Raw genomic sequence first — 27,447 nt, forward strand, 5'->3', positions numbered from 1 at the left:
ATTTACATAAATCAGATAATATGCTTTAAAATATATGCCAAAGAGCATGCTGTGACACTCATACTGATCCTGTGTGCATTGAATTAAAAAAAAATCACTTCCGTCTCTCATTTACAAATGGTCATTTTATATTTGCCTTATACTTCTCCCAAATTCAGTGTTGGGAGTATCCTGTGAATTAATATTATTTGGCGCATGCCTTTTTAAATTTGTTTAAGTTATGTAGTTCTTTTTAACCTTGCCGGAGGAAGAACGTGGGTTCAGATCTGAACCAACATTGTCAGTTTGATAACATTATCAGAACAATTAATGAGACCCCAGAGATGGACTCGGGTCATTGTAATGGGCACTGCCATCAGTGAGGCTGTGATATCTCATCCCACCAGATATTTTTCATGTGTGAACCAGGAGAGTAAATGTCTGCAGGCTATTCAATTATTAGAGTTGACATAAATGAACGTGATCTTGTGCTTATTCATTATGATTCCCATCCTGGAGATATCACGAACTGTAGTGTTCCCACTGGCACCCTCTTTGAGGTTGAGTAACTTAGCAAAGGTTATAGATCAAGCTTCTTGGCTTGTATCACAACACCTAGCACATTTACTCTGAGAGGCTGAGAATAATAAAGTATAAGACAGTCCTGAAAATTGACCATACACTGGAATTCTAATTCTAGGCATTCTAATATTTTACAGAAGACCCTCTTTATGTGCATGGATTCATTCTGCATGTGTCATTTTGGGAATTTGAATGTGTGTTCTCCACCTGCAGAATAAGAATGGAATGGCAGTGTCATGGAAAGGACTGTGGTGCCTTGATACATTAGAATCACAATGGAAAATGTGTAACAGTTCAATCCAAGGCTATGGTAACTAGAATTCATTCTCCCAAATGATTAATTATGATTCAGCTTCCAACAGATCATCTGTGCTGATTAGTGTTACTGAAGATTTGTACCTTGTCATTTAAAAAAAATGCTGAGTGAAGATTTGCAAAGGTCATTTCATAGCATTTGGAAGCTCCAACAAAACAATTACAGAGTAGAGATCCTGTCTTTCTATGTGGCTCTGTTGCTTTAAATGGGAGAGGAAAGATTTGTGTGTGTGCGTGTATATATTCTCTACAGTCTATCTATACCAAAGGATGCAAAGGCACCTGATTCAGTCATGTGACCAGCGTAATACCACAAGTCCCACCATAGTGCTGGAGCTTCAGTCATTTACAATCTATATTACTTCATGAAGAGACAGAGTGCACTGCAGCCACATGTGCAGGTGGTAAAGTTATAGGGAGAAATGCAAGTTGGGAGGAGAGGAAAATAGTACGCAAATTAACAGAGATAGATGGGGCAGTGTACAAACATTTGAGAGATGGAGATTGAGATAGGGTCCTTGTAGATAGCCTTCAGTTAGAAAGTTGCTGGTCCTCTTGCACTCTTTTCACTAACAATCTGTTCTTTGAGATCACTGGTTTTCTGTCAGTCCTCTGTTTTCTTGTCCCTTGAGGCATTGAGCTTCCAATTCAGGAACACATTTTGTTTTTAGTGATTAAGCATGGGGTGCCCCAGATGTGAGCATCTTTTATTTCATCCCACATTGGTCTAAATTTGTCACCATTCTTCATTGACAATAGGCTTGATAGGGCAATTAAAAATCAATAAGGCCACAGGTGCAGAGGAACCCAATTCACAATCAGTGAGGTACCTATAACCTCATTTTCCACAAGGCAGAGGTTCACAAATGTGGGATCATGTACCCTTAGATTCAAGGGCAGTTTCTTTCCTGCTGTCATCAGACTCCTCAATAAATCACACTATAGTAAAACTATGTTACCATTGTTCCATAATTTTCCCTGAAACTCTACACTTCTGTGTCTTACTCACTGTTCTATGCTTGAGATGACAAGTTGGACTGCTCACAAAACAAATTTTATCACAGTATCTTGTTGCATGTAATGTAAACACCATGTGAGTTAGAAGCAGGAGTATCTTGTCTCATCCCCTCAAGCGTGATCTGTCATTCAATCAAATCATGATTAGTTTAGGGTTCCCATCATCCTCAACAACCTTTCACCCCCTTGCTTATCAATTTACTTCTGCCTTAAAAAAGAATCAAAACACTGCTTTAACCGTTCTTCTGAGAAGGGAGTTCCATCACCATCTGAGAGAGAAAAAAAACCCTCTTTCTATAGTAAATAGGTGACCCCTTTATTTTTTTTTAAACAGTGACTCATCGTTCTTGGTTCACTCATAAATGGAAACATCTGCTCTCTGGATTCTTATTTGTTTCAATCAAATCTCCTCACTCTTGTAAACTTAAGCAGATCTCACGCAAATGTCTGTGCTGGGAGCCAGAATGAAGCAGATAGTAGATCTGCCCGAATGTCATGGCCATGACTGAGGTTTCTCCTGAGGACATTTCCTCCACATTCTGTTTATTATTTGGACAACAGATATGATAAGCTTCTGGAATGTTGTCAAGAAATAAATACTAATTTCAAAATTGATTTTTGCCTTTAGTTACAATTTGTTGGATTGCAATGTTGTTTTGACTTGTTAGCTACATGTTTGACAATAAAGGTCACCCTGAGATTGTTCCCATTTTGAACACTATATAATTCTATGAAGCTTATGTTTCCGTGAAACTGAAATGACTAATTATCTTCATCAGATAAACTAACACAATTAAAAGTACTGCCCAATTAAACTAATGATAGCAAATTAAAAATAATAAATTAAATAAGACAACTCCATCCTGACTAATTACTATCATATCAGCCTATTCCCAATCATTAGTGCCTTGATGGAATTGGCATGACTGTTGATATTAAGTGACTTTTAATCTCCAATAATTTGCTTGCCGATAGTCAGTGAATTTTCTGCTAGGATCATTTTTTCTGAATACCACATTGCAGCTTCAGACCAAACAAGACTCTATCATCTGAATTCCAGACCCAAGGTGAAACTAAATGGCATAACCAGCTAAATATCAACAAGTACCCATAACTACTTGCAGGGATCAGGCCAAACTTCAGGAGTTATATCTGGCATAGAGAACGTTGTGTTTCTTACAACCCAATTATCTCACTCACAGAACACAGATTTCAGATTTATCGTCAGAGTACATAAATGACATAAATGAACTGTACACGGTGTAAACTTGAAACAATAAAAAGAACTTTAAACAGAATACAAATGCAAACAAACTGACTGCAAAACAGAGAAAACTAAAGAAAATCAATAAAGTGCACAAGTAAGAGTCCTTAAATGAGTTTGTCGTTGAGGAGTCTGATGGTGGAGGGGTAGCAGCTGTTCCTGAACCTGGTGGTATGAATCTTGTGGCACCTAGACCTCTTTCCTGATGGCAGCAGTGCTGGGTGGTGTGGGTCTTTGATGATTGCTGCTGCCTACCAACAGCAGCGTTCACTGTAGATATACTCAATAGTGTGGAGAGTTTTGCCTGTGATGTCCTGGGTCTTGCCCACTACCTTTTGGAGGACTCATGGGTATTGATTTTCCCACACCAGACTGTGATGCGGCCAGTCAGCACACTTTTTACCACACCTCTTTAGAAATTTGCCATGGTTTCATACCAAACCTCTGCAAAATCCTGAGGAAATAGAGGTGTTGACATTCCCACTCTTTCCACTTCTGATCCCCCAATGATCAATGGATTGTATATCTCTGGCTTTTCATTCTTGAAGTCAACAATCAGCTCCTTAATTTTGGTGATATTGAATGCAAGGTTGTTGATGGTGCACCATTCAGCCAAGTTTTCACTTTCCATCCTGTATGTTGACTCATCCCCTTCCTTCATACAACCCACTACTGTGGTATTGCCAGCAAATTTGTAGATGGTGTTATTGTCGTACCGAGCTACACAGTCGTAGGTGTAAAGTGAGTCGAGTGGTGGGGGGGGGGGGGGGGGCTAAAAATACAGCCTCCAGTACTGATGGAGATTGTGGAGGAGAAGTTCTTACCAATCTTCACTGTTTGTGGTCTGATGGTGAGGAAATCCATGATCTAATAACACAGTGGGGTATTAACACCCAGGTCTTGGAGTTTGCTGATCAGTTTTGAAGGGATGATGGTGTTAAATGCCAAACTGTCGTCAATAAAGAGCATCCTGATGAATGCATCTTTGCTGTCCAGGTGTTCCAGGGCTTTGTGTAGAGCCATTGAGATGGCATCTGCTATAGACCCGTTTCTATGATAGGCAAACATGAATGGATCTATGTCACTGCTCAGATGGTGCTGATCTGCTTCATCGCCAACCTTTCAAAACACTTCATCACTGTTGATGTAAGGGCTACTGGTCGATAGTCATTAAGGCGGGTCACCACACTCTTCTTGGGCACTGATATGATTGACACCTGTTTAAAATAGGTGGGTACCACACACTACTGGAGTGAGATATTGAAGATATCTCTGAATACCTTGGTAAGTTGGTCAGCACAGATCTTTAATATTTGGCCAGGTACTCCATCCGGGCTAGATGCTTTCCTTGGATTCATTCTCCTGAAGGTAGGACACACGTCATCCTCAGATAGAGACAAGATGGGATCATCAGGGGATTATTTTTGCTTTTCTTTTTCCAAATTTAAAGAACTGCTTCATTGATTATCTTTGTTACAATGTCAGAAATGGTTATGCAATGACAATAACCTGTCCAGAATCACCAGCGACTTAAATAATGCAGAGCCCCACTCAGGCTGGCTCCAGATAACAAATGACTTGTTCATCACGAAAAGTTTCATCCAATAACCAGCCACAGCTTGACAATTAAGGGATTGTCTCCCCATGAAAAATCGTTGGAGGAGAGCTTGAGGATGGAATGTGGTGGGAGGGTCACCCGTGATTGAAAACTACATTGGAATCATCACGTTGCCTCAACAGGACCCATTTCTGCAAAGTGCTTCTTCTGGCCCAAGTCATCTCGATGCACCAACTTGTAGCTAAGCAACATTGTTTGTGTCCAATCTTAGATTTTAAAGTCTAAAAGAGTCTTGAAGGCGGCTCTTTGAAATGCACTCAGGACCTCTGGTTGACAAGGGCCAGTCTCCAACCAATGAACTACTGACAATTAAATACAGGTAACACCAGTTTCATTCAACATATATTCTTGTTAATATAAGTATTTAAATGTTTTATGCTATGAGAATCCACAAGAATATTACAGTACAACTCCCATTACCGAAACGGTCGGGCCCTTTTCGGATAAAAAGTTTTTTTTTTCGGAGAACCGGTCATTTTTAAAAGAGAGCGGCAGCAAATCACTCGTAACCGTGTTTATACAACGATAGGCAACACGTTTAAAGCATTAAAATAAAGTTTAATTCTCTCCCTTTAAAAAAAAACCCCGCTGGCGGCCGCCGCCAATCCCCGACCCTTCACCACCCAGGCTCCGTTCCTCCCGCCGGGGGAGTGCCCGAGGGGTCCGCTGCCGCCGCCGGGGGTGGGGGGCGAGGCTCCTGCTCCTGCCGCTGGGGAGCCCGAGGTCCGCGGTCAGTTCGTCTCCGAAAGAAATGCGGATCAGGGAGGATTTGGGAGAATGTGAGTAGGGTTGTATTTTAGTTTCCATTGTTTGAAAGCCAGTAATACTGCAGATTAATTACAGACTATTAAAATGTTTCTACAGCTATTGCATGACCAATTATCAATATTACCATTGTTAAGTATGTTTATATGTTATAAAATCCCAGTGCTGGTAAATTATTCTATTGTTCAGCTCTGATTTTTATGTACCATAGCCTTGGCCACACATGAGAAAGATAGCATTGAATACCATCAAATAGATTTACATTTAGCAAATAATATTAAAAACCTATTTAGACACACATGACACAAAACTTTAAATATTTGCCTGCCAAATGATGGGAGCAAATAGTGGCCCCTAATTAGTCCTGCAAGTTCCTACATTTTCATATGCTGATGTCCAATAATTGATCTCAATACCATATCACTGCTCTCTTCCCCTTGAACATCTGGAGATCTATTGATCTCCTTCATCCTCCATGATGAAGGGTTCTGCAGGCTCACTATTTTCCACAGAAGTGTGACCTCATTCTTGGTCCTAAATATTTTATCCCACACTTGGGGACTCTGAGGCTTGCTTCAGAGGAAGTAATCCCCTTGTTGCACCATATCAGAATAAGATTCCCTCCCCTCTTTTAAATTCTGATCATCAACCCCATCTCACCATCCCTGGCCTCTGTCTGGTGGAACTTCATTGCATTCCTTCTGTGGTAAGGATGTCTTTTCTTGGTAATGGGCCCCATTACTCCTGGTGTGGTCTCCATAAGTGGTTGAGATGTCAGTGCCATTGGCTGTGGGCACATCATTAGGGTACATCTTGCCAATCAGGAACAAAATCGTACAAATCTGTTGACTCTTTCCTGTTAGCCAGGTGATAAAAGATTGACTTTCCTTTATCCTCCCCAATACCAGAATAATGTGAGTTTCCTTTCCAAGTGGGTGAGTGCTGCGGTAAACACACCTGGCCGTGTGCCTTGCTGGACAAGTATATTAATTGTTCTGAAATTTACTCCTTCTCTATTGAGCTGCCAGGTTTTATAGAGTCCAGAGCATTTGAATCACTGGCTGCCTCTTTCATTAAAGCACACAAGGAAACCATTGATTTCCAGGGAGTGAATTGGGCTACTTGCTCATCCTACCTAAAGGAATGGCAGTGCTTCCAGAGATGCTGTGACAACAGCACTACTGCTGATGTGGACCTAGAAAAGTGGAGAGACAGTGCTGGATTGAAAGGTTCCACAGCTTCAAAAGCCTGGTTGTCATGCTGGTGGCTCTGTACAGGCTTTAAACAGCCTGTTAAAAGGAGCTGACAAATGTTTTTAAACTAAAATCCTGCAACCCTGAGATCCATGCCCAAGTTGATGGTGCCTGTGCTTGGCAGTGGCCATGGTGGGGAGGAGGAGCAGTGTAGGGCACTAGAAACAGGGAGAACACCCCATTCAGAAGGACAAACCGAGGAGATGACCATACAGGACAGCGACCATGGCAGCAGACCAGTGAAGGGGTCAGCGGCTGAAGGACCCACACAGGCTCTAGGATGCTGGAGACTGGCTCATTGGAACCAGCTGTTAGAACTGGGATTTGAGAGAGTGCCGAGGGCAAAAAGGGTGCCCGAAGGGCCTCAGGCCCTGAAGGGCTTCTGATCACGTCGAAAGTTTGGTCCTGGATCTTGGGTTGCTGATGGATCGAACAGGAGTCCGAGGAGAATCCACAGACACTCGGTTACTCTGAAAGGACTATCTTTTGATTCTCTTTCTCCCTTCCTGTAAGGGGGCGTTGGGGGATAACTAACGATGACTCTTCATCTGCCTTATGGCAGGCAGAAGGAAATTTAACCCTAAATTTAACCCTAACCCTAATGTTCTGTGCTACCATGTGTCAATAAAGGAATTTTGAATCTTGAATCTTCTCTTTTAGCTTTGAATATTTAATTTAATAAAAATTCCATACATGTAATTATCATAATTGATGTGGAAATTTCAAAAGAACCAAAATAAAGTTACATGATGGGTTTTGCCCCCATCCCAAAACCCCTCCCACCCAACCACCCCCCCCCAAACAAAAATGCTATAACTCTATGTATATAAAAAGGAAAGAAAGAAAAGGTTTTTGGATTGCATAGAGAGGCGTCATCTGGCACATTATCTCCAAATTCTTCATAACCACTCAGAGGAGAATCTCACAGGTCTAGATACATCGGAAGGATATCATTACCAATTTAATCCCAATACTTGGGTGTTCGGGCACCAGATATGCAAAAAAAAACATAGAATACTTATTTCTCAAATAATATCTAATTTTTTCCTAAGGAATGCTACTTAGAATTTCTGTGTGCCACCATAGCATACCCAAAGATCTATCAGACTTCCAAGTCACCTCCCACTTCTCTGAACATGGAAGTAAGTGAATGGAAGTTTTGCCCCATGTCTGGGATGTATTTATTTGACCAAGCAATTTAAATGTGATCTAATCTATAAAGTGGAAATAAAAGCATGGTATAAACCTTCCATTTAAAGGCAGAAATCTCAGCAGCGTTGAGAATATCATGTAGTTGACTCTTGCAAAATAATGTCATGCATGAACTAAGATTTTCCTGAGCCAGTACTATGGCCATTGTTCTCATTATTAAGGCCAGTCACCGATTGCTCGTATGCAAGAAGCATCACAGTAATTGCTGTGCAATACATAAAAATCCTACAGCAGGTCACGGAGCATCTATAGGAAATGAAGGGTAGCCAAAGGGGTAAGTATCGAGGGAGTGATAAGTGAGAAGGGGTAAGGAGATGAGGCAGTGGTCCCAGTGGAAAACAGAGAGGGGAGAGAAGGGAAGATGTGTCTGGTGATTCAGAGAGCTAACCCCTCCCCCTATCATTTCTCAGTTTTTTTTCTCTTCTGCCCAACCTCTTACCTGCTAGCCTGTGCTCTTCCCCCTGCCCCTTGTTCCCTCCTCTCCTCTCTTCTACTCCCCCGTGACATTTTTATTCAGATGCCTGCCTGCTCTTTGCACATAACTTGAAGGGTTCAAGACGAAAACCTTTGCTTGCTTTAGATGCTGTATGGCCTGCTAGGTCTCTCCAGCACATTTGGACTACAGTCGTAGGATCTGCAGACTTTTCTGTTCCTGATGGAAGTGGTTCTTGCCAGGTTAGGCTGAAGGAGTATTAATCTTTGTGCCACTGCCCTGGTAAGAGCAGGGTAACAACTGTAAAATGCAGTGAAAATGGATTTCAAAAGAACTGGGATTTTCTAGCACTTTACTCACATGGAAGACTAAACGGCATGGTTGGTGTAGTTGTCAGCATAATGCTGTTACAGTGCCGGGGTCCTGGGTTCAAATCTCTCACTGGTTGTAAAGAGTTTGTACGTTCTTCATGGGTCTGCATGGGCTTCCTCCAATTTCCTCCCACTGTTCAAAGTTACAGGGGCTGTAGGTCAATTGGGTGTAAATGGGCAGCATGGACACAGGGTCCCAAAGGTTACTGTGCTGTATGACTAAATTTAAAAAAAAAAATAAGAAATACATAAAAAATATTTTAAAAACTAGAGATTGAAAATGGGCAGAATTCAAATCCTCTATCATCCATCGTAATTTATTGCAAATATTTCACATTGCTTTCCAAACATGCAAGTTAAAAGTGGATAATTGCCAGATCCAATTCAGTTCATAGTTTTCAACTCAGAATTTTTTTTAATATGGTTTACTTATGAACTTGTAATGATGAGTCTTGAAGCTTAGCAGTGTGATTATATCGTCCATACGTTCTGGTATGTGTAACCTTTCTTTCCAGCTGAGGTTGCGTATTTGATATAAATTTGTCAGATGCAAGTATGTCATGCAGCTTTTCCCTTGGACAATGCATTTTTAAAACGTTCATTGTTGACGTTCATTCATTAATGTGAAAATGAATCTTTTGCATCAATTTTAATATACAATCCAATCAGTAACGCCTTTCTGCAAGTGTTATTCAATCTCACTCAGCTGAGGCTAAAATGTTAGTTTCACTGGGTAAAATTATGCCAAAAAGGCACCACGCAACAACCCAGAATTTCAATGTAGCAACAATTTTGCAACAAACTATTGAATAAATGAGATAATTGTAAATCAGAGGAACCAGGTTTAAAGAAATTGGTAAAAGAACTAAACACATAAATTATACCACACATTGTCTTTTGCTTGAGTAAAGTCACTTGAAAATTGACATTTTCCTCTTGGGTGCCTCCTTCAGGAGTAGCAGGCACCCGGTGTACCTGAGAATATGCTGAAAGACAACATCTTGTGGTAATGCTATTAATTAGATTAACCTTTCAGTTTAAATAGATCCCCCCCCCCTCAATAGAATCACTGCAAGCATGTTGTGGTGTGAGTGCTGGAAGGAAGAGGAAATCTCTGATCTTGAGAAACAATATCTGAAGTGTTTATATTCCCCACAGCAATAAGATTTAATGTTTGGTAAATAACCTCAGGAAGGAATAAAGAGGAAGCGGATTCATGAGGTGAACTCAATGTCAAATTAGCTGCAGAAAAAAACCAAAAGGCAAAATTGAATTGCGGGAAATAAAAAGGGATAAATTAAGGGAACTTGTTTTCATTTTGGTATTTAATCATTTTAAGAACTCCGGCAATAATTATCTTCTGAGTCTGTACACATCCAGCACACTTTTTTTTTGCTATCTAGACTGGAAAGATTTTTCAGTAGTTGATTAATTATTAAAAGGATACTTGCATTGATATTTCATAGATACACCATTCTGTCATCAGTTAATGGATGAAATAATGTGCAAAATGTAGCCATTGCATTAAATTCACAAAGAGATTAATGGAAAGCTACTCTTCTTTGTGAAGCTAGTAACAAGATGATGATTATCAGATTAGCACAGTAGGTTGCAATTCGTAATAAAATGTTCTTTTCCACAAGGTGTTTGGCAACTTGGCCATTAATAAGTATATGAATCTTTCACCCACCATTTTGAAAAGGTAGTTCTGAGCTGGTCAGTTTTCAATTAAATGTGTAATCTTCTTCCTGTATATAATCCGAATTGCCTCATTGCTTGTGAGGTTGGGGAGCACAGTAAGTGGAATTGACAGCAGGCAATGGGAGAGTAAGCAAGTTGCAAGGTCATTGTGTATAGCTGTTCTGTTTAATTAGTTGTTTGAATATAGAGACAATTGATCAAGTCCCGGCTTGGAGCAACCTGAGATGATTGGCCTTCAAGCATTCTCTGCATTTATCCGTCACTAAAGTTAGCTCATTTATCATTTAATTATTATTTTATTTATTGCTGCTGACCCCAATCACATGAGTGTAACATAGAAGGAGATGGATGGCTGGAAGGGAGGGATAGGGATAGGATGGGATGTCATGAAAGGATTATAGACTACTTGAGCAACCAGTACCATTATTGAGTGAAGGGATAGGGTACTTAAGGATGCTGTCAAGCATTAGAGGCCAATGACTGACAGCATAGTGTTTCCCTGGAACGAGGAGGAAAGCGTTCGGCAACACCATTACTATTGTCTGATCTGGAATCCATTTAAGCAGAATCTTTAATGAAGTGCTTTGGACTCCAACCACATTGTAAAGTCTTGGCTTGATTTGGATTGAAACTAAGGTCCTAATGAACCTTGAAGACATTTGCTGCATTTCAATATCTCAGTGTATACGACGTGACAAGAGCATAAGGAATGCTGCATCCATCTTCTGCTTCAATGCTGTACAGCTTAACATTGGTCTTCCCAGTTCACCCTATAAAATGTGGCTAACATCGAATCCTACAGCAAGGAACAAATGCTGAATTAGTCTAAAGATTATTTAATGGCAACCTGCAGATATTTAATTTTGTGTGTTTGTCGCAATAAAACTGCCAAAGTAGAATTTTCAGTTGAAGGAGATTACTTCTACATTCTTTCATCTTGTATACTGTATTATTAATACATGATTAAAGTGCCCCAGGCAAGGTTGAGTTGAAATCTAATGTTTTCATGACATGACAAATAATATCAAATTCTGCCAGATATACCTGCAATCTCATTTAGAAGATTAGATATGACCTGGAAGGATCACGATCATATTATTACTGAAGTATTTATCAGTGACATTGCTCTTTGATGAAAAGGGGCCAGGTTTCCTGATAATTTAATGACGTGTCTGCTTCAGATATAAAATGACTAATTTGAAGACCGTGTCCAGATAAGTGCCTGTTGCGTGAAGGCTCTTTATTCATACTAACCACTGCAAAGGGGAATATTTTTGTCGAAACAATGATATTTCTGAAAAAGCGATTATGCAGTGTGCATGAGATGATGCCTTGGGTGGAATCCGTTAAAGTATTGCCATGATAACATCAAGAATTTACTGATGTGCAATGAGAGTAGCTTCCAGTGAACTCTGGGACAAAATAGAGAGTGACTTCCACAGATCACAATCTCTGCCACAAATTAGTGGGAGAACTGTGTCTGCCCAGAGCAGGGCAGTCTAACAAAGGGAATGAACAGATGATGGTGATTCTGGAGTCTTGCCAACTTCTCAGTCAGCATCCAGAAATCCCAGCAATCTTTCACTGAACTCTCTTGCTTGAGCTGCTACCACTGATAACAACCGTATTCTCGGGATTAAAACCACATCTCACAGAATAGTAGAATGAATGCGCGGCAGAAATGGATTATTGGCCGATCAGATTTATTCTGCTCCTCATAGCCTAATCCTACCAGCTCTGTTTCTGAGCTACTATTCCAAGGGCCTATCAAAAATTTCCTCTCAAGTGCACATCCATTCTCTCCTGATGGAATTGATTGATTATATTACCATTATTATTACTGGGGGGAAAAATTCAGATCATATTTACCTTCTAAATGAAAACAAGAACCAAGAATTGTGTCTTGCCAGTGACCCTAGCATCTGCAGACTTTCTGGTTTAAGTTATAGGAAAACTGCTTTTTTTTTTGTTGTTGCCTGAACTATTGAAATGAAGGATCTTCCAAAGCCTGAAAGCAAGTGTAATTGAGTGTTTGTGACCTCTATTTGTTCATATTCTGATCCTAATTGGACAGGAGAGTTATGAGGCATTGCTGCTTCTTAACGAATATTTAGTTGGCAGACGAAAGGTCTGCAGATGGAGTTAAAGATTCAGCTTGTAAATGGTTAGTGTTCTGTAAATAGTGATCCATTAAAGACCTTGGATTACGATTTTGGTATGTGTTTTGGACTGCATCTTGTGCAAAGGACTTGCATGTGGGCAGATTGATGAATGCAAAACTGTTGAACATGCATAATCTGATCTTCACTATTTCTTGCAAAGTTGCTGCATTGGTGGAAAGGCATGCTGGAGAATTTAGTCCACCTTAAGTGACTAGTTAAACTGCAGTCCAAGTCAGGGAGCTATTGCAAAGGCCAAGTTGAAACTGAGCTCAAAGTGCACCAATGAGACAACAGTAATCAATTGCCATTCTCCCAAATGGCCATCCACTTATCTCAATCATCTCTGTTTAGGACAGACATGTTTTTTTTAAACTTGATTTCACATTTTGACAGGCTGGAACAGGTGATCAAAACTTTTTTAGTGGCAATGGAAAATGGCAGTGGAAAGGGGAACTTCAAACTACGGAACTTCAGCCATGCAGTGATGAATTGGGACTGTCTAATAACTATTCCAGCACACAGACAAACGCTGAGCAGATGTTTTGATGAACAGCCAGTGCATGGACTTGTTCAATGATATTGGTGCGATGGAATTAAGGTACTTTATCAAACTGCATACTGATGATGGAAATCACTGATTTATAAACAAAACTTCTTTTATTGAGATCTTTAGGATATCAGGGCAAATAGGAAGTATGTTGCAAAGCTACCAATCACTGTAGAAAAGAATCACTGTAATGGGAAAGAATTGGTGGAGGCCACTGAAGTCAGTTGGATTGAAAAACTGTGTTGTCTCTGCAGGATACATTGAAAAATTATTGCTATATGGTTGGAGATGGGTACACATCATAATAGGATAAAATGAATACATGCATATAAAAGCCTAGTCAAATCTTGTATGGAAAGTTGAGGTAAATATTCTTTCCAGAAATTGGGGAGATGCTGAGACCATTCCATTTCCTTTATCAACAAGAAATGCAGAGAACATGCAGAAACTATTAACATAATAAATCTGACGATTGAAGGAAAAACTACTCTTGCTCATTACAGTGAGGTGAAGTTGGTGTGTGATGCATCAGACTTTGGAGTGAATGTGTTATTATCTGCATGAAGATAATGATGAAGGACAGGAGAAATCCATCTCTTTCTCCTTTATAAGGAGTGTTCATGTTTGTGCAGAAAGTGGCAAAGAACAGGTACAGTTTTTTTTTCCAAATTGGGAAATTACGTCAGTTTTCCTTTACTCTAGAAACACATTATGTCACAAAAATTTATAAAGCACAGAACCAATCTCTTTTGGGGCACCAAATCTATAGTTTTGGAATCTGGTGGCAGGCTTGCAACCTGAAGACGCGATGGAATTCTGGCTTCAATGCTGGGTATGTTGGGGATAATGCTTCCCGTGACTGGGGTGTCGAGAACCAAGGGTCTTAAAATCATTAAAGATGTAAGAAAAAAAATGTACTTTACCAGATGTTTTTTTAATCTGTGAATGATCAGTTTCTGGGTACATTTTATTAGGAGATCAATAGATTTTGACAAGAAAAAAATCGAGGGATGTTGGGTCATTGAAGGAAAGTGGAGCTGATCAATCATCTTGTGTAGCAGATAAAAGAGGTCATATGGCTTATTCCTGCTCTCATTTCTTTTGTTCTTATTCACCTTGTGGAAACGAGGCACTGCAGTTGTATTTGAGCGGTACAGCAGGGCAGTAGTCAGGGCTGCTGACTTGTAGCACTGGGGACCTGGGTTTGACTGAGGCAGAAAGCTTCATGCACAATGGGGATACAATGGGCAGTGTATTGGCACAGTGATCGATAGTACTATTTAACAGTTCCAGAGACCTGGGTTTGACTCTGGCATTGGCATTTGTATGTGTAGAATATGTTTCTTCACCCTATGACCTCCCTGGATGTTCTGGTCCTTGCCAGATCCCAAATACATGCCAATTATTGGGTTAATGGGTGACCATAAATTGTCCCCAGTGCAGGTTAGTGGAAGAAGATTTGGGAGGGAGATGATAGTTATCTCAGGTAGAACAGTTTGCTGGGAAATAATGAGGTTGATGGAATTGCTCTGAGAGCAGTTATGGATTCAGTGGGCTAAATGGCTTTCCATATTTGGAGAATTTTGAAAGTATTTGTGTGGTTGACTGTGTCAACAATAACACTTGCACAAGGAGCTTCAGTGGTGGAAATTAAAAGAATGTGAGTGATGTTATACTGGGTTAACTTGCACCTTTAATGTTGTTAAGTTTACTGTTAGAAAAGAAATGGAAAATGATGGACCATGCCAGGTAGAGCAAAGAAGTCAGAAGGGGGAGAAGTATGAATAGGATACAAAATGTGAGAGGGTTGATGACAGTCAGAACGATGGTGCAGGGAACTGGGGTTGTGTACTGGATGAGTTTGGAAACCCAGAAGAATAGATCTTGTGAATGTTTTGTTGCTTTCAATCGCAGGGAGGTTTTCGTTTCCTTTTTGATTCTTGTCCATGGGTAGGCTGATAAATAGGAGTAAAGGACTGGCAATGGTCCTTGTAACGTAAGGAGACAGCCTGGTGAGTGAATAGGTCTAGTAGAGGGTTCTGTGTGCAGGATTCCCTGATAGTCTGACTGGACCATTGAATGGCAGGAGGCAGTTGATGAGAACAGGTGATAATCTGAGGGGTGGGGATGATGATCACAGTCAGAGATGGTTGAGGCCCAACTCGTGGTCCTTGAGAGAGAGAAGGATACATTGGTGTTTTGGGGCCAGTTGGTTTTGAAGGGTCTTTTGATGCATGGAGGTCTGGCTGTTGGCACTGAGATGTTGGAAAAATTGTCTCATCTATATCCAGTGCTGTCATGTCCCAAACAGCAACTCAATGATCTGTATTAGAACGGACCTCTGAATAACAAGTAGAGTGTAATCATCAATCCAATTCAACAACATATTAAAAAATACACAAGATAAACATTCAGAGATTGTATAATGAAGTATCCACTGAAGAACACTGAAAATTCCTGGGGATTTTAAAGCTGGCTTTGTGACCTCTGTCACGAGCTCATTGGTTCAGGCAGCCACAATAAATTGCAGTTCAATTATATGATCAGGTGCAGGGATTCTTGCAGAACCAGCTACTGGTGCATTTCCCCAATTACAGGGGAACTGAGGTCCTCTTAGGACCTCAATCAGCCAATTAAGGTCCTTTGGGTCACTGGCCAGCTCCTCCCCTTGTGTCCTCACAGTGGAACCCAGCTCATTTCAAGCCTTAATAGTTTATGCTGACATTCTAAATTCCCTAGGCTGAATATAACAGTACTGGCTCTGGCTACAAATAGATTGAGTTTTGCTGACTGGTGTGAAGTGCTGGGTTTGTGGGACCATTGGGAGCTGCAGGGATGTGTATAAAGATTAAAGGACTTAGAATGAAGGAGTTAGCTTCCTTGGAATAACTGAAGCTAAAGGTATCTAAAGTAAATCACAATGGTGTAGATTATATGTATGTATATGGGCGTGTATTCATGTTACGTACCAGACAGCAGCATTAGAAATTTATACATGTGGGGGTGGGGTGGGGGGTGTGGGGGGGTGTAGGGGGGTGGGGGGGTGTAGGGGGGTGGGGGTGTAGGTGGGAAAGACCAGGCTTTAGGCAGACACTTGTAAACTCATGAAATCCTTGTCAAGGCTTCTAGACCAATGTCCTTTCAGATGTGTGGCAACCAAAACTCTCCTTCCCTTTTCTTTGGTGGAGGGGACACTAAGTAAGTGATTTTCACAAAGGTTCCACAAAACCCTTTTGTGGGTCAGCTGAAATGCAATTTTTCTTTTGCTTCCAGAACCCTTTCTGTGGATCAGCCATCCACAGAGTGGATTGGTCACAGAGTGGTATTTTCATTCCCCTATAACATGGAGAAATCAGACAAATTGTCTATAACCACACAGGAGGCCACTTCACTTCTTCAGCTCTGCTCCACAGAACTGCATCCTCAAAATGGCCCCTTCAGAAGTGACTTTTCCTTTGGCCACGATGGGATTTTTCAAGTCTCTTTCAAAGTGACCTTTCCTTTGGCCACACGAAGCCACTTAACCACAGTATATTTCAATGAGCTGTTACTCCTGTGTTGTTCACTTAAAATAGCCTCTGAGGAAAGCCATCCACTGTCTCTTGAATCTGTTGGTCACATGGTCTCTGCACCTGCACTTTCTCTTCAGATATATCTATTTTAGGAACATGCTGTTTTCAGCCTGCCAGCTCACAGTCGAACTCCCAAACTTGTAGCTTGATTTGTTCTCTTAAAGTGACAGTCCCACTCAATTGGAAATAAACTGGGAGTATTGTGTGTGCATGCTTTGTGCTTTTTTACTCAACAACACCACTCTCCTCCCTGTCAGCTGTCCTTACATGGGATGCTAGGGTGGTAATGCAGGGTCATCAGTGAGATGTTCTGAGAGTGATTTTGATCCCACTGAATGAACAAGTACTCTTGCATTCCTGACTCCACAGCAGGACATTGTAGATTGCACTTAAAAGAAAATTCATGCTTGCTGACGGGTTCTGGAAGGGACAGACCTGCCTCCTCCATACTCAACCCCTTTCTAAAACATGAACAAAAGCAGGCAAGATGGTACTAGTTGGTACTGAGGTCCTGCCAGCTGAGGGAAAAGGCAACTTCTCTCTGCCAAGCTGAGGCACAGATGTATTTACTGACCATTTTCAATAATAATTTTTTTTCTTGCTATTGGACACAAAACTCAGGCTCAACATCTCCCTATTAATTCCTTTTGTCATAACAGTAAGTTGGAATAACCAATGAACCCGCCATATTAAAGGACACTGGAGCATTCGGAAGAATCCTGTGCTGTGATTGAGAGAACATGCAAATTCCACAAAAGATCCACATGCATCTCTAACTAGATGATTATGTCCCTTTGAGTGGATGTGAATGCTCTCTCCATGTCCTCTGCAGTCTTCCCTGCAACTAGAGTGTGTGCAGTGGAGATCGTGAAAGTGTTGGGGGGATGTACCAAACTAGAATTTAAGAGGTTCCCCTTTTAAAGCTAGTTTGTGGGTCTTTCCCAAGTCAACATGGACCTGAGCCAAATTTGGCAATCATTTTTTTGATGGGGACTTACCTGTGCATTTTTCTTTAGCTTGGCTTCGCGGACAAAGATTTATGGAGGGGTAATGTCCACATCAGCTGCAGGCTCGTTTGTGGCTGACAAGTCCGATGCGGGACAGGCAGACACGGTTGTAAGGGAAAATTGGTTGGTTGGGGTTGGGTGTTGGGTTTTTCCTCCTTTGTCTTTTGTCAGTGAGGTGGGCTCTGCGGCCTTCTTCAAAGGAGGTTGCTGCCCGCCAAACTGTGAGGTGCCAAGATGCACAGTTGGAGGCGATTATCAGCCCACTGGCGGTGGTCAATGTGGCAGGCACCAAGAGATTTCTTTAAGCAGTCCTTGTACCTCTTTGGTGCACCTCTGTCACGGTGGCCAGTGGAGAGCTCGCCATATAACACGACCTGGGCATTAGCCCTGTGTAAAACTACCAAAATGAGATGCAATCCAATTACCAGCAATTTTTTTTAAATTTAACTCTTTTATTTCACAACTGACCCCAAATAATTGGTCCACAACAAATCCAATCTCAGTGCAGACCAATGTCAAGCATATTAGCATGTCAATATTGTTGTCCTTTCCTAGGCCATCATCACTAACCTTAGCTGCATTAATTCAGTGGTGTCATTTTGTTGTTAGAATCCTAGCCTGTCTTCTGGCCTTTTTGTTTGTTGCTCTCTGTTTTTACTTTGAATCCTTGGCTTGTGGTTTAATTTTCTTTTCTCCCTTTCTGCCGTCACCATCTTTATTAAATTAGTTGCAAATTGATCATATTTACAATTCTTTGATTTTTCTTTTTGGAATGTACATTATTCAGTCAAAGTGGAGCCTTATTATAACTGTCATGCTAAGGTATTTAAAACTGTAGTCTTCGTTCTATATAAACACTGAAATGCTGGATGAACTCAGCTGGTCTATTTAGATTACGTAGAAGACAAAGATGCATATGATATATATTTTCATTGAAGAAGGGCTCAGGACCAAAATATGAGCAATATTATCTTGCTGAATAGACCAGCTGAGTTCCTCCAGTATTTTGGTGTTTTTGCCATGTTCACAATGTCTGCAGTCCATCGTGTTTCTCTCTGCTTTGGTTTTGTGTCAGTCTCTCAACAATTTCTTTTGGAATTTCATTGATATGTTTGCGACCACAGTGGGGCACTGCTGGGTCATGTTGTTTCAAATTGCTGCAACGCTCAAAGGGCCTTGATGAGTCCAAGGATAAATCAGCCGTAACAATATTAATTGGAATGGTGGGATTATGGAGTGACTGGCCTATTTCCACTCCTGCTTCAGATTCAAACTGGTATCTCTTCAGTTGACACCAGAAATGGTTCCGTCCATTGTTGATCAAATTCAGATTTCGGATTTATTGCCAGAGTACATGCATCACATATAACCCCTGAGATTCATTTTACTGTGGGCCAGGCAGAATTACCACTTTTTTGTACTGCAAAAAAAGAACCTGTGCTCAAGTACACATGTAAACAAATAAAGAAATGTAAATAAACTGTGCAATACGGAGAGGAAATAAAATCAATGAAGTGGAAGAGTCCTTAAATGAGTCCCTGATTCAGTTTGTTGTTGAGTCTGATATTGAAGGGGCAGCAGCAGGAATGAGGGGTACCAGTGATGGGTAGACAGAGTCACCTCACTAGTACTGTTTGAACCTCATTCAAAGAACACAGTCACAGATACAATATTTAAGGCAATTTCCTGGATTCAAATTGGATAACATTTCTTTGAAGGTATTGTTACAGCTTGTGTTTTGTATTTTGCATATCCTCTTCCTAAAGACAGGGAAATTATTTGGTGTTGGTTATTTAATCTCATGTACTAGTTATAATTAAGAACATCCTTCTGGTATACAAAAAATCAACAGAAGTCTGGAAGGGTTGCTTCCAGGACTCATCCATATCTATTCTCTGCCTGCCTGATTTCTGGTTTCCAATTTACACATGTAAATGGCTGTTTTTATAGCAATCTTAGATTCTTGGAGTTGACAATAGTGACCAAAACTTCAGCGCTGAAACAATGCCATTCAGGGACCGAATGGTGCTGGATGTTTATTGCAACCTTTAGATCCTGTCTATGGGTAGTATAGTCAGTTAGCACTGTCGTGTTCTCTGTCGTGTCTCTCCCCCCCCCCCACCCCCCATCTGACTGGCAAAGTCTGTGTGATGGTTTCATCATCCTAATTCCCATAACTAGATATTCTAACGCTAATATTCTACATGCTGTAGCTTGTAATTAATATATGTATTTGGAAACATGTTTATTATATTTTCTTTGTGGCAATTTAAGTCCTACCATTATCAAATTAAAAAAAAAAGGTGGTGCTGATGAAGCTGTTGTAATGGATCCCGGAAAGCGGGGAGTGGAATCACGGCACCGATCCACAGGGTCCTACCTCCTGGTCTAATACTGACAGTTCTGTACAAGCTTTAAACAGCCTGCCAAAAGAGCCAATGGTGTGTTTAAAATCCTGCAACCATGGGACTGTGCCCAAGATGGTGATGCCTTTGCTTGGCAGTGTACCATGATGGGTTGTATATTCTGGGCGAGCAGCGGACTGAACAGGTACCAGAAATGGGGAGAGCACTCTTTATTTTGAGGAAGCATGGCAGCGGACCCGTGAGGGACTCCGTGGCCAAAGGCCCATACAGGCTGCAGGCTGCTGGAAACTGGCTCATGGGAACCAAGTACCTGAACTGGGTTATGAGAGAGTGCTGGGTGCAAGAAGGGCTCCTGAAGGGCTATTGGCGCAGAAGGCTTCCTCATCATAACAGATGTTTGGTCCTGGATCTTGGGTTACCAATAAATTGAACAGGGATCTGTGCGGCTGCAGAAGATGTGTGAGTACTGGAGGTGAGTCCAAAGATATTCTCGGTCTCTGAAGGAATTCTCTTTTGCTTCTCTTTAGCTTATTATTGGGAAGGGGGGACAGTCAATGCTTATGGCGACTCTTTTTTTTACCTTGTGTTGAAATGTATCATGTATGTTACATGTTTCAAGTATTATTATGTGACAATTAAAGAACCTTGAAACTTCAGCCTTGAATCTTGAACCTATTCGACCTTCCAATCTCAGGAATTATGATAGATGATTTGGTATTATCGGACAAATGAGTGGCTGAATCATTCTTCCATTAATCATTGAATTACTGCATTTTTACGCATCTAACTTGTGTGTTATATGTGTATTTTGCAAACCAGGCATCCCCGCATGTGTACATGCACTATATGAGAATATGTTTACATGTTGAAAGAACACACAATTTATAGTGGTCGTGGAAAGGTTGAATTGATAATTTATAGTGAGCGTGAGAAGTTGTAGCAAGCATGGGAATATAATAGTGGCATTGAAAGAACACGCACAATTTATAGTGGCCATGGAAAAGACGTGCTGGCAATTTTTAGCATGTGTTGGAATGTTATAACGAGCATGGGAATGTTATAGCAGCACACAATTTCTAGCAACCATGGGAAATTTTGATTTTTGGGAATATCTCTTTATACTGGATCCCATGGTATTCCTATCAACAGGACATTCTGGCTTGGGCACTGAACCTTATCAATATTAATTGCCCAGGCCCATCCCCTAAGGGAGGAGATTAACATATCAAGTGCCTCTAATTTGAGACATTAGAAATTAAATCCTTCTTAACTGTGTCATTGATCTACTTAATTGATTCCTCTCCAAAGCTTGTTCAAGTGTTGCAGCTGAGATATCATCTATATAATGGGTGAGTGACTCCTCGGGGGGGGGGGGGGGGGGTGGGGGGGGGGGGAGAGAGTTGATTAGGTGTTAATTGTATGAGATGAACTGTTGCAGATACCTAGTATGTGCTTAGTCTCCTGTCCCATTTAAATGCAAATTAATTTATTCAGTCAGAATTGAGAATACTACATCCATGTTTTATATGTGTGTGCGTGTTATATGAAAATTGTTTGCACAATTTATGATTTTTTTTTGCGTGTTTGCATTATGAATGAAAATATGGTACTCAATTATGCAAGCTATTTACAGTGAAGCTACGCAAATCAAAGCAAACCCTCAAATTTTATTTCGAAAGCTCATTGTAGAATTATAGATTAAGGGTAAAGCAAATTCCAACTTGCTTATATGGGGATGAGATTCAACTTAACTCCTGTTTCTCATTAGCTTGGTTCAGGTTCAATTCCTGGTAGATGGGAACAGGCTATTTCCAGGGATTCATTTGAATGCATCTGATAGTCTGGTAAGAAAGTTAGAGACTATCAGTGAGCAAGTTTCATCAGGTAATATTAAAGGGGTCCAGAAATGTGGCTCAGTTCAAGAGGAACTAATGTGTCATACCAGCTTTTGTTGGTAACAATGTCTGCAGTAAGTCTTTTCAATGAAGTTGTTTACTGCTTGTAACTGACCTCCAATTATGTCCAATCTGAGACATGACTTAATAGAGGTTTACAAGATTATGAGAGGCACAGACAGAGCAACTTTTTGTCCCCAGATGGGAGTAGCAAACATCAGAGAATATTGGTACAAAGTGAAGGGAGGAAGGTTTAGGGGAGATATCACGGGTAGGTTTATTACTCGGAGAGTTGTGGGTGCCTGGAATGCATTGGCAAGGATTGGTGGTGGAGACTGGAACAATAGAGGCATTTAAGAGACTCTTAGATAGGCACATGGATGAAAGAAAAAAATAGAAGAAAGTGAGGTAGTTATTTTTTAGGTATATGAGGTCCTCCATCAGCCAGCTCCCCACCATGACTACCAGCACCCCCACATCTCCATCGGGTACACAAAACTCAAAACGGTCAACCAGTTTACCTATCTCGGCTGCACCATTTCATCAGATGCAAGGATCGACAATGAGATAGACAACAGACTCGCCAAGGCAAATAGCGCCTTTGGAAGACTACACAAAAGAGTCTGGAAAAACAACCAACTGAAAAACCTCACAAAGATAAGCGTATACAGAGCCGTTGTCATACCCACACTCCTGTTCGGCTCCGAATCATGGGTCCTCTACCGGCACCACCTACGGCTCCTAGAACGCTTCCACCAGCGTTGTCTCCGCTCCATCCTCAACATCCATTGGAGCGCTCACACCCCTAACGTCGAGGTACTCGAGATGGCAGAGGTCGACAGCATCGAGTCCACGCTGCTGAAGATCCAGCTGCGCTGGATGGGTCACGTCTCCAGAATGGAGGACCATCGCCTTCCCAAGATCGTATTATATGGCGAGCTCTCCACTGGCCACCGTGACAGAGGTGCACCAAAGAAAAGGTACAAGGACTGCCTAAAGAAATCTCTTGGTGCCTGCCACATTGACCACCGCCAGTGGGCTGATCACGCCTCAAACCGTGCATCTTGGCGCCTCACAGTTTGGCGGGCAGCAGCCTCCTTTGAAGAAGACCGCAGAGCCCACCTCACTGACAAAAGGCAAAGGAGGAAAAACCCAACACCCAACCCCAACCAACCAATTTTCCCTTGCAACCGCTGCAATCGTGTCTGCCTGTCCCGCATCGGACTAGTCAGCCACAAACGAGCCTGCAGCTAACGTGGACTTTTTACCCCCTCCATAAATCTTCGTCCGCGAAGCCAAGCCAAAGATATATAGGTCAGAAAAATATCATGGCCGAAGGGCCTTTATGTCCTGTAATGTTCTATGTTCTAAAATATAACAGCTAAAAAAAGAGCAAGGTGCTAATTTCAGCTTCGATATTTTTAGTCCTATTAGTAATGGAAACAGGAAGGGTTAAAATGAAGGTTACGATTTCTGTGAAGCAATCATTTCTCTTTCTGAGTTAGTTTATTTTTTTTCTAATTCCAAATTAAAGAGTGATACCCAAAACATTCAATTTATAAATTCTCTTTACAGAAATGCCATTTTAAGTATCATGTAATGTCAGAATCCTACCACTCTCCAACAAACTAAGGGCAATTTCTAATGGCTAATTTGCTGACCAATCTACACACCTTTAAGACGAGAGGAAAGCAGAGCACCTAGAAGAAATCCTGCAAAGAAATTAGCAAGCTAAGTTTGAGATCAACATCTGATCTTGCTATGGTAGAAACTCCTAAATAGATGATGAGTTGATTGCCGTATACATTGCACAATGTACATATGAACCACAACTCTTATAGCCAGACAGGTGCTTTGTTTTTCAAAAAATACAAAACATAAATGAAAAGACTGGAATTCATTAGGGAGGCTATATCTGTGCAGAAAGAAACAACATTAACTGTTTAGATTAATGAACTCCCATCAGCACGGTAAAAGCTTGCTTTGGTAATTATAATGGATTCACTGTGTCTTTTTGATTTATTTATTCCTAATTCTTATTATTTCTTTTGTAGAAGGAAGAGTAATTAAAGACTGGTGCTTAAGTTTGCTCAGACCTATTCTGCAGTGGAATAAAGCAATAAGATTTATTGCCTTTTTACATTTATGTGAGAATTTGAGCTATAAGTACCACAACACATGCAAAGTTCAGATTCGATTTTAAGATCACAGTACTCTTTAGACAGCGCAGCTGCGCTGGATGGGTCACGTCTCCAGAATGGAGGACCATCGCCTTCCCAAGATCGTGTTATATGGCGAGCTCTCCACTGGCCACCGTGACAGAGGTGCACCAAAGAAAAGGTACAAGGACTGCCTAAAGAAATCTCTTGGTGCCTGCCACATTGACCACCGCCAGTGGGCTGTTAACGCCTCAAACCGTGCATCTTGGCGCCTCACAGTTTGGCGGGCAGTAACCTCCTTTGAAGAAGACCGCAGAGCCCACCTCACTAACAAAAGGCAAAGGAGGAAAAACCCAACACCCAACCCCAACCAACCAATTTTCCCTTGCAACCGCTGCAATCGTGTCTGCCTGTCCCGCATCGGACTTGTCAGCCACAAACGAGCCTGCAGCTGACGTGGACTTTTTACCCCCTCCATAAATCTTCGTCCGCGAAGCCAAGCCAAAGAAGACTCTTTAGACAAAATAGAACAATAATTACTGGTTTTAAAAGAGGAAAGCAATATCTTTTCATAATTTGAGTAAAGTAAGCTGAAGAACTTTACTCAATTGTCTTAAATTGTTCTCAAGTGGAATATGTTCAATTCATCACGCATTGGCATAGTCATCAACTGGTTTAATGTGATTTTATTACCAGTACTTCTTTGCATCACCAGAAATGCTATAATGTGCAGAACAAACTGAAAAATTGTCAAAAGCAAGTTTTTCGAGTACAAAAGAACCACCTTTTCTGGCTAATCATATTTTCTTTTGGTTTTCCTTTCTATGGTGATCCTAACTTTATTATAACAAATTGACTGTCAAGGCTGTCAGTGCCCATAACTAATATTAGCCGGAGTCTATTGCATTCAGCTCCCTGCGGTAATGGGTTAACTGGCTCTCTGGAGGAATGGATGAAATGAATGAAGAATCTGATCCTCGTATAAAGAGCCCTTTCTTGAAATGTCTCACGTACCACCTTCAATGGCTTGCCATTGTTACATTTTCTATTGGAACTGTCAACCATTCAAATGCGAGGGAAGGGATTGGAAATAATTCTTCTTCATACTGAGAGCACCTCAAAAGCAGTTAACTGGGATTAAGTTACAAACCAAAAAAAAATTCTTGGAATTCTAATGACAGATCAGCAGAAACATTAACTTGATTTCTCCCTCCACAGATGCTAACTGACCAAATGAATATTTCCAGCAATTTCTGTTTTTATTTAAAAATAACTTTGAAATATTAATCTCTACATTAGTCATGTCTTCCTGGCCATGGGCCCTCATGGTTGTCCTGACTTGACCAGCCCTGACATCAATGTGCCTTCTCATGGGCAGCAGAGTGGTGCAGCTAATAGAGCTGTGCCTCGTAGCTCCAGTGACCTGGATTCAATGCTGACCTCTAGTACTGCCTCTGCGGAGTTTATATTGTCTCCCTGTGATGACATGGGGATTTAGGTGCTGTGGTTTCCTCCCACGTTACAAGTGCAAATGGATTAGTAAGTTAATTACCGATTGTAAATCATCCTGTGTGTAGGTGACTGGGGAATGTGGGAGAATAGGTTACAGGGAAAATTAGTGGGAGAATGTGATTGATCTGTGAGTGACACCAACCTAGCGAGTTGAATAGCCTCCCCCTGTGCTATATAGAAACATGGTTCTCATTAATCAACAATTAGAGAGACTTCACAAGGTGAAATTGACTGAAATCGATTCCCAGGCATGGAGTAACGGTTAACGTTGCAGTTATCACAACCACTTTTCTAATCCGGTGCTGTCTGTAAAGAGTTTGTATGTTTCACCCTGTCTCTGTGTGGGTTTCCTGTTTCCTCCCACCCTCCAAAATGTATGGGATTTGCAAGTTAATTGTTGTATTTGGGAGACACTGGCTCATGGCCTGGAAGGGGCTGTTACTGTGCTGTTACTAAAACTTTATATAAAAAAAAAAGTAAAATTAACTTGGGTTCTATTCAGTTGCATTCCTTAACATTATGAGAAAGGAGGTCTCACAACAGAGGCCATGTTAACTACAGGTCATTCATGTGCCAATATTATTTAGTGCCATTCTGAAATGTGTCTTACACTTATGCAAACACAGCTGTGACAGTATAACATTTGCAACAGTGTGGTCGGTTCAAATATAGATGCGCAGTTTTTCAGATGGCTTTGGAAACCAAGGTTGTGTGTGTCATCAAATCCTCAAGGGTTTATTTGAAAGACAGCAGAGAGTTTCCGTCTTGGTCTATATTTGTCCACTTCTCGAACCTCGTATCCCCCAACACTAAATGCAGGAAATGGGTATCTAGAAGCAGGAGTAGGCCACCAACTCTCGTCATGCCTCTCTTACCATTCATGGGTGATCTATCCTGCCCTTATTTCTCCCCACCCCCACTCCCCATTCCTTGATCTTGCAAATATTCATCTATCTTCACCTTTAACACTCCTGGGGAGTGGGAGGGAGAATTCCAGAGATTTACTGACCTCTGGGTCATAACTTTCTACACATCATTTTTAAACGAAAATCCCCTTATTTGTTGCTTTCTGCTGGTGGAAATACTGTCAAGCCCCCTTAGAATCTTGTATGTTTAAATGAGGTTACCCTCATTCTTCTAAACTCACAGTAGACACATCCAAATAGTCCAGCCTCTCTTGACAGGACAACCCTCCCATCTCCGGAACTAGCCTGGAGACTCTCTTTTAAACTACCATTTTTTTAGGTGCACAGTGTTTGAGGTGTGGCCTAAGTACAATTGAAACAAAACTTCCCTATTCTTAAACTCAAATCCCTTCACAAAAAAAGGCCAAACATCAGGATCAGAGTTCATTGTCGTGAATGTATTTTACAAAATTTGTTGTCTTGTGGCAAAACTCTAGGTGCAAATTTGCTATATTTAACATTAAGAAATAAATTAGTACAAAAGAAGAAAAAGGTGAGGTAGGAAATCCAAGCAGACATGGGGAGAATGTACAAACTCCTGACAGACTGCATGGGATTTGAACCTCGGTCTCGATCGCTGGTGTTGTTAGTGTTACACCAACCATGGTGCTAACTGTGCCACCTTAGTTAACCACAAATTATGACTGTGCAGTTTGACAAATATTGCTGAGCATTTGCCATTTTTTCTCAGCTACAACAGCAGCACTTCAACATACTTTAACTTGTGTATTCCCTAGGCCGTATGTGCTCTG

This window comes from Narcine bancroftii, chromosome 13 (assembly GCF_036971445.1).
Source record: "Narcine bancroftii isolate sNarBan1 chromosome 13, sNarBan1.hap1, whole genome shotgun sequence".
In the NCBI taxonomy this organism is placed as follows: Eukaryota; Metazoa; Chordata; class Chondrichthyes; order Torpediniformes; family Narcinidae; genus Narcine; species Narcine bancroftii.